General features: G+C 37.8%; 1 long non-coding RNA gene across 2 annotated transcripts; it reads right to left on the minus strand.

Annotated features, from left to right (window-relative positions):
* Positions 1–533: 533 nt before the first annotated feature.
* LOC128856885 (uncharacterized) lies at positions 534–7,834 on the minus strand. 2 transcript variants are annotated; one of them, XR_008453872.1, is made up of 4 exons: positions 2,728–2,958; positions 2,330–2,645; positions 925–1,216; positions 534–836 (listed from the first exon to the last, which is right to left on the minus strand). It is a non-coding gene; the product is annotated as an uncharacterized LOC128856885 (long non-coding RNA). The 2 variants fall into 2 exon arrangements; XR_008453873.1 differs by lacking the exons at positions 2,330–2,645; positions 2,728–2,958 and adding an exon at positions 7,565–7,834.
* Positions 7,835–9,244: the final 1,410 nt, after the last annotated feature.

A 9,244-nucleotide genomic window follows, 5' to 3' on the forward strand; every position in this document is an offset into this window, starting at 1 on the left:
GTGGGACCAGCTGGGTGTTGTGTATTATGAGCTACTGAAACCGAATGAAACGATTACGGGGGATGTCTACCGACGACAATTGATGCGTTTGAGCCGAGCACTGCGAGAAAAACGGCCGCAATACGCCGATAGACACGACAAAGTTATTTTGCAACATGACAATGCTCGGCCACATGTTGCACAAGTGGTCAAAACATACTTAGAAACGCTCAAATGGGATGTCCTACCCCACCCGCCGTATAGTCCAGACCTTGCGCCATCCGATTACTATCTCTTCCGATCGATGCAACATGGCCTGGCTGACCAGCACTTCCGTAATTACGATGAAGTCAAAAAATGGATCGATTCGTGGATTGCGGCAAAACCGACCGAATTTTTCACAAAGGGAATCCGTGAATTGCCAGAAAGATGGGAAAAAGTAGTAGTAAGCGATGGACAATATTTTGAATATTAAATTTGTAACCATTTTACGTCAATAAAGTTTCAAATTTCGAAAAAAACCGCACGAACTTATTCATAGTCCTATTATATATATATGTCTGGCAGCTTGGCAGCTCCAATATGGAAAACGTGCCAGTTTTTGAGGTTACTGATTTTGAACTTCAAATAATTTATTTTTTGAAAAATAAAATTGGTGAATTTACTACAGTGGGCATTAAATAAATATACTAGGTTGTTCAATAAGTTATGCTATTCTATAAGAGTTGGCGTTGCTAATAGTCATTGTTTATTTTCTTATGTTGGCACATTCTTCATATGAACGTAAGTGAGGTTTCATTTAAATCTGTCCACTCATTCTTTGCAAGCCATTTAGCATCAACGTGTCGTAGTGTTTTCTACAATGGAAAAAATCAAGTACTGTTTTATGGTTTTGATCAATTTTTAATTCAGATTTATTTGTTATTTTATTAATAAAGGGCTTACTTTAGAATTAAGTCAATCGTCAGTAAGAACTTCTGTGCTTTTTGACTAAATTAGGTAGACGTCTGTTAGATGTTTAGCCGAGCTTCTCCTCCTATTTAAACAACGACTCCAAAAGGCAAATGGCTTTTATGTGGAGATTTTTCGTTGGAGAAATACACTCGATGGTTTACCATTGCCAACCGAGGGGCGACCGCTAGTAGAAAATTTTTTTTCATTTTGGTGCTTCATGCACGGGATTTTGAGTATACGCATTTCCGAGTGTTAGTCACGCACTATTCGGCTACGACGGCTGCTGTATGAAGTAATTTGAAAATTTAATTTAATTGAAAATTAAGTAAGTAAATAAATTTCTATTGAATTTAACCTCCAAGGAATCGCTTTAAAAACTACTAAATTTAATACCAATTGAGACCTAAATTAGGCTGCGCAACCAACCCGTGACGGCGTCAAATCCAATTTGTGTGTTTAATATACCGAACAACTGTGTTGATCGCAAGTGCATTTGTTCATTGGTCGCGCTCACTTTAATAGCTGTGCGCTCTACAAAACTTTTCTTTATAAACTTGAATTATGAGGCTATCAAGAGGAAGAGTAGAAAAACATTTTCAAAAGCGGCGTTTGCAGAAACTTTGACCTACTCAGCACAGCGATTTTACTGCTTTCTTCCTCTTCTCCATACGCTCCGTAGGCAGTGAGGCTTAGGTTAGCATGAAAGGTGAATATTTTGCAAAACCAAAGAACAAAAAAAGAAACTAAGCAGAACGTGAAGCATAAAACCGAGTTTATTTAAGTGCAGCAACTGAAGTTCATGCAGTAACCTTTGCTATACTTAAAAAGGTCAACTGGCTTACTTACAGACCAGCAAATATTATTTGTAGTTAATTTAAGAGGCAGGCTGTTGCTACTTTTGGCACTTCATTACAGTCATTCAAGTTGAGTTACGGCATTTATTTATGAAACTGAAATGTATATACCCTATAATATTATTTTTTCTATACAAATTCAGAAAGGCTGCTTTAGACTTTTTAAACTGAACTCAAAGTTGATGTACCAGACATCAGATTTCCGCTAGTTTTCACACGCACGCACATTCAAAGGTGTGCCACAGAGTTATTGAAGAAATAACCTTCACTCCGACTGCTTCCTACAATACGATACAATGGTCTTTTAGGTAATCAGCTGCGTAAAAATATTTGCTGCGTACTTAGTTTCTGGATTCTGTAACGAAATGTGTACTTGTTGCTATAGGAGCTGTACTTAGCTACATAACGGCATCCAAGTAGCGAGCCATAAGACGCATACCTGCGTGTTTGCGACTTTGGAAGTCTTGCATTCCAATCACCTCCTTCCCCTCTCTTTTTTATTCTCGAAGTTTTGCACGTACCATAATTATTGGTCTACTTACTTCAATCTTTCTCAACCTTCGAGGGCAGCAAGCAAAAAGCTCAATGAAAGCAACCACGCACGACAACGGTAAATAAGTACAAATAGGAGCAGTTGCTGGCTATCGAGTGCTCTGCTTGTTTTACCTACTGCCCTTTACACTCGCCTGCAATTGCGAACTTCACTTTATTTCGGTTTGTTTATCAACTTCTCTCCGTACTAACAAGTGGATTTGCTGTGATCCTATCGGTGCGTGCTCAGCTGCGCTTAACGGCTTTTGTTTGCTTTGCTACCATCTGTAGCCGGGAAACGTGGGTATTTGGTCTACATAAAAGTGTCTAATTGAGTTGAAAGCCATACAATTAATAAATATGAATTCAATGCGTTCACAATTTTAAGGAATTAAACATTTATATGCACCTAATTAATATTTATGGACTTTTCTTACGGCGCTGGCCCAACTCATTGGTGCTTTGCTGCGACAACTGTCAAAAACGAATGGGAATGTACTGAAATGTATGAAAGTCGGCCAAGTGGTAATTTAATGGTAAATCAATAGTCTTTGATATTGAAGTTTTCTCGCGTCGTTCCAGACATTTTCAATAGGTTTTTCATTTTCACTGTAGCCACAGTAAATTTTAGCTGATTATTTATGTTAATCAATTACTTGTTAGTAATCCTGATTGTTAATAAAACCTGCGTTTTTATGTACTTTGTTGTTGTTAATTATGACTCAAGCTTTTAAAGAAAAATAAACAAGAGCAATGCTTGCTTGCATTCGGCCAGCACATTTAGCTTTTATGCACCATAAAATATACACGGCGTATGAGTAGGGCTGCTAGACGTCCCGGTTTCCCGGGACCTATCTCGGTTTTAGGTCATTTGTCCCGGTGTCCTGGTCCAACCCTAAAATGTCCCGGTTTTCGTTTAGGTGTCCCAGTTTTTAAATCTAATCGATTGTACAGAGCCAGGAAATCTACCAACTATTTGGTTTGCTTCTTATGTGCACTCCAACTATTGTGAAATTCTAACATCGCTAGATAGTTGCACATTGCACAGTACACATGTATCGATTATCGATATAAAGTGTTCTTCCTAATTAGCTACAGCCTCTTTTGTTCTGCGCTAAGTATTTGGTTCTTCAAGTTGAGTACTTCTGATTTTATTGTAAGTTTTCTCACAAAATTTATAAAATATATGTGTTTATATTGGGAGGTTGAATTAGTTTTAAAGGTTTTTTTCGAAGACTTGGGGCTTTATTGTGAAAAAACGGTACAAAATATTTTATTTGAAGTATTGGCCATCGCTAGCTACAACTTTCGCCCATCTTTCGGGCAATTTCCGGATGCCGTTTTTCCAAAATTCTGGCCGCTGCTTGGCTATCCATGACTCAACCCATATTTTGGTAGCCTCGTACGAGGAGAACCGTTGTTCCGCCAAATCGAGACTCATATGCCGGAACAAATGATAATCGGAGGGAGCTATGTCTGGACTATACGGCGGGTGGGGTAACACTTCCCAGCCAAGCGTTCCAAGGTATTTTTTGACAGGTTGAGCAACATGCGGCCGAGCGTTGTCATGTTGCAAAATAACCTTGTCATGCCTTTTTACCGTTTCCGGCCGTTTTTCTTTCAATGCCCGGCTTAAACGCATCAATTGCAGTCGGTAACGATCCCCCGTGATTGTTTCGCCCGGTTGGAGCAGCTCAAAATATATGACGCCGACCTGATCCCACCAAATGCAGAGCATGATTTTCTTGCCGTGAATATTCTGCTCGGCCGTCGACGTTGATGCGTGGCCAGGCAAACCCCATGATTTTTTGCGTTTTGGGTTATCGTAGTGGATCCATTTTTCGTCGCCAGTCACCACCCGATGCAAAAAACCCTTCCGATTTTGTCGCTCGATCAGCAATTCGCACGTAAAAAATCGCCGTTCGACGTCGCGCAGCTTCAACTCGTACGGGACCCAATGTCCTTGCTTTTAGATCATTCCCATCGCTTTTAGACGCTTGCAAACGGTTGATTTATCAACGCCCAATGATTCAGCAAGCTCTTCTTGGGTTTGGCACGAGTCCTCGTTTACCAATTCCGCCAATTCCGCGTCCTCGAACTTTTTGGGCTGGCCAAGACGCTCCTTGTCTTCGGTGTGAAAATCACCACTTTTGAATCGTCGAAACCAGTACTCACATGTTGAAATCGACGGAGTATGGTCTGGGTAGGCCTCCTGCAGCAATTCACGGGCTTGGGCTGTATTTTTTTTTCAAATTGAAGCAGAAAAGAAAAGCTTCCCGCAAATTGCGTTTCGACGGCACGAAAGTTGACATACTCGGAGCACGAAAACACTGCGTTGTTTATACTTCAGCGAAATGACAGATACTGATAAACAAAGCCTAGGGATGAGGCTTTGTTATGAATATATATTCAGTATTTCCAACGCGATAAAGTAATAAATAGCGCCATCTGTGTGCCACCTTTAAAACTAATTCAACCTCCCAATAATACTTTCAATCTCTTTTAGAAAATGCCAAAACGGAAACGTAAACTCCTTCCCTCATACACAGAGGAATGGTCTTTTATGAAACGTGGAAGAAGTGAACATGAATCGTTGCGTACAGTTTGCGATTGTTTTGTTGCCATTAGTCACAGTGAAAGCTCAGATATTCTTGATCATATCGACAGTTCCAAGCACAAATCAAGGTTATGCGAGGCGTCTACTTCAAAAGAAATCTCTTCTTTTTTTGTGAAACCAAATACAACAAAGAGGCAGCTGATCTTCGCCGCTGAGCTAACAAATGCATTTAAGATTATTAATCATTTTATTATGAGTCGCTCAGCTCAGTAGATTGCGCTACAAAACTAAATGCGCTCGTGTATCCTGATTCGGCAATAGTAGCAAAGCAATCAGTTTGCAGGACCAAAGACACAGCTTTAATCAAAAATGTTTTGGCTCCACATTCAGTAGCAAACTTTGTAGATATTTTAATAAAAATGTGCCTTTTTACGGAATTTCAACGGACGCCAGCAACCACAAAGCCGAAAAAATGTTTCCATTGCTTATTCACTTTTACTGATGAATGATGAAACTGAAGATTCTGTAACGTCATTTTGTGTAGACACATTAAGTCAACACAAAATACCATTACAAAACCTTCTAGCTTCTGGTGCTGATAATACCAATACCAACTTTAATGGAAGAAAAAGGCAGAGACTAAAAAACACATTTTATAAATTAAAAGAAGTTTCAGGGAAAAGCATTGAAGGCATAGGTTACCCTGCTCAAACAATTTCTAGTGCAGTGGATGTAATGTCAATAGATGTAGAGTCTGTTATATTTAAGATATATAAATACTTTTCGATATTAGCTGTGCGAACGGAGCGTCCTAAAGATTTTTGTGACAATGCGGGCACAATGTACAGATCAATTCTTTCTTATAGTAAATCTTGGACGCTCTCACTGGTACCTGCAATAGAAAGAATTTTGCAAATGTGGAATCCGCTAAAAGCCTTTTTTTCGAATGAGAAAAACGCTTCAAAAGCTATTACGGACTTTTTCAAGAATGCTTTATCCAAAGTCTGCATGTCATTTATTCATTGCCAATCGTTTTTATTTGAATAACAAAATAAGAAAATTGAAAAATCGGCGATATCAGTTATCGAAGTGCAAAAACTACTAAATGAAACTAAAGAAAGGGTATATTCAATAACGCATTATAATGCGCAACGTACTTTTGCAGTGTTGACAATGCGTTCAGAAATGCAAATATGGCAGTACTGCAAATACATCGCGTTCCAAAACGCCATTTTTGTATCAAACGTCGCGCATTATTTGCAGGAAAAATTTTAATACTGCCAATCTATCAATTGCAACACTTGTCACATTGGCAGTGCTGCCAGCGCTGCAATTACTGCGCATTTATAGTGCGTTTCTGAATATACCCAAAGTTTAAAGAAGAAAATAAATTTACAGGAAACCAAGCAACCATTATCTTAGAGCAGTTGCAGCAGAAAGGCGATATATACGCAGAGGGAATTTTAGATTTTGAAGATGATGTAAATAGATTTTTTTTATGTAGCAAATAGTTATTTGGAAGAGTAGAGTGTCAATTTGAATGAATATAGCGTATTTAGTTGGTTGACCTTGGACAATGCACCAACTTGGCAAGAAGTCCAAATGACTGTAATGTATTTAAGTAAAAAAAATATAACAATTTATGATGACTGCTTTGAAGAGGTAATATATTTAAAGCAAATTATAGAAAGTCAAACTGATGATTTTAAATGTAAAATCTGAATAAAAATGACAGTATTTTCTTAACCTATCTAAAGAAAAGCAGAGAAAACAAAATTTACTTAAAATAGTTCAATACTTATATGCGATACCTAGTCATAATGCTAATGCGGAACGAATTTTTTTGTATATTTCTTGAATTCACAAAGTGTCTCGGTTTTGCCCCAGGGGGACCTGGCAGCCCTACGTAGGAGTAATATTAGTATTGCTTCGAGTCACATAGCCAACTTGCCAAAATGTTAAAAGATGTATGACATTTCAAATCCGAGAATCCATTCCCCATAGTTTAGATAGAGAAAGGCTTATCAGAGAACTGTACTAAGTGGCTCACTCGCTTTGTTACGTTTGCAATCAAACAGTGTGCACCCAACTCCCTTTTTACACGATTCCTTTTTACACGATTTTAAAATAACGTTCTTGCGCGAATTTCAAAACGAAAAATGTTTTTCTAAACAAAACACCTTTCTATAATAATGCCTTATTAAGTAAAATTTTTTTGTGTAAAATTAAGCAAAGATTCACACACATACATATGCTCCTTGAAAAGCGATGCAAGAAGTATATTAGTATATTTTAAATTCTAAAAGTCCTACTGTACATTAAAATTTCATCGTAGTCATTAGGTGGCGCAAAATTAATCATCTAATTTTGTATAATAATAATTTTTGAATCATTTTTTTACTGTGTAAATCTTTATTTTGAGCTTTACGTGCCCCATTGCCTGTCTGTTTGCATACTGCAGCTGTCTAGTTTACAGGTGACTGCAAGAATTATACATTTCTGATTGTTTAATTATTTGGCGATTGAATAAAATTGCACTTAAGCTGTCTTGTCTTATTTCCGATGCTACCACAATTGGCAATGATCCTCCATTAAGAGTGACTGCAGTTATTTCGTGCCAAAAAAAATCGAGAAAGAAATTCGGCCTTCACTTAATTATTATTTATTCCCACATAGTACAGATACATACCACATCCACACTAAAAGCCAAAACTGTTAAAACGTTTGTTACAAATGACCTTATCTTCCTTAGTTTATATTGAAGGAGTAACAAGAACATATTTAATAGCATGTGACACCTGATTGGCAAAATTTAGCTTTACAAATTGAATTAAAATGATGACGCGGCACATGCGCCGATGAATTTCGCAGCCACGGTTCACCAATTTTCCAACAAAAATCCCGGAACTTTCCAGTAACGTATCGTGATTTTAATCTTGTAATAACAGCAAGCAGTTGCCCACAGTGTTTAGAAGAATTTTATCAAAAATTTTCCGCTACACACATACATACATATGCACATATTGTAATTCCGCTTGACGTTGTGCTTTAGTGCTGTTGTCACTGGAAGTGTTGGCGTCCATGAACTTCAAAGAGAATAAAAATTATATTTTCTATGTATACAGTACGCCCCCGTATATTTGGAAACGTTTGGCAAAAAAACCAAATACTTCTAAGTATGCATCGCCTTGAAGGATAACTAGTATTTCTGCTTAGTGATGGTAAAAAGCTAACCGTATTTGTAATTATTTAGGCGCTTAATTCAGTTGTAAACTGTGGCCGATAGCCATTGTGGACAGTGCCTTTTTATTGTGAAATAATTCTTTATAATTTTAAATAAATAAGTTAATAGGTTTTAAATTTGTATTTCTTTGTTTTTATTTAGTTTTCAGATACCATCGTCACCAATCATAACCAGTCCTCTCATACCACAGCACAGTCGCACCGAAGTCATTCTAACTTCATAAGAAATAGTTTGAGCAACAACTCGTAATCCTCTTAATAAAGCATAATTAGAATAAGAAGATCACCCAGCAACTAAAACTGCGTAACTACTTAGTCTAGTGCAGCATAAAAAAATAAAATTCCCAAATTAAAATTAAATAATTTAACAAATGAAGGAATACGTAACCAAATAGCCAACGAAATAAATTACAAAAATATAAAAAGAGATAATAGGTCTATTTATAAGTTCGTGCGGCTTTACAACAGATGGCGTAACTTGATTATTATTCCATCGATCCACATTTCCAAACATTCATTGGAGAGCTACTGTCGTAAGGCACAAACGTCAGTATAAGTTTTTTATTTGAAGCGTAAACAACAATATTTTTACCACACTTGAAAATGTCGAATTTCGTGCCAAATAATGTGTTTTTGCGGGGAATTCTTCTTCATTATTTTAATATGAAGAAAAAAGCAGCCGAAAGTCATCGTATCTTGGTGGAAGTTTATGGTGAGCATGCTCTATCTGAGCGAACGTGCCAGAAGTGGTTTGCACGCTTTAAAAGTGGTGATTTTGGCTTGGAAGACGAAGAACGCGAGGGTGCGCCGCCAAAGTTCATGGATACCGAATTGGAGGAATTGCTCGATCAAGATCCGGCTCAAACGCAAGAAGAGGTTGCAAAAACTTTGGGAGTTGATCAATCAACCATTTCCAAACGTTTAAAAGCCATGGGAATGATCCGAAAGGTAGGCCATTGGGTGCCGTATGAATTGAAGCCAAGAGACGTTGAACGCCGTTTTATGGCATGCGAACAACTGCTTCAACGGCACAAAAGAAAGGGTTTTTTGCATCGAATTGTGACTGGCGATGAAAAGTGGGTCCATTACGACAATCCAAAACGTCGGGCAACGTATGGATACCCTG

This window comes from Anastrepha ludens, chromosome 3, assembly GCF_028408465.1.
Source record: "Anastrepha ludens isolate Willacy chromosome 3, idAnaLude1.1, whole genome shotgun sequence".
Classification (NCBI taxonomy): Eukaryota; Metazoa; Arthropoda; class Insecta; order Diptera; family Tephritidae; genus Anastrepha; species Anastrepha ludens.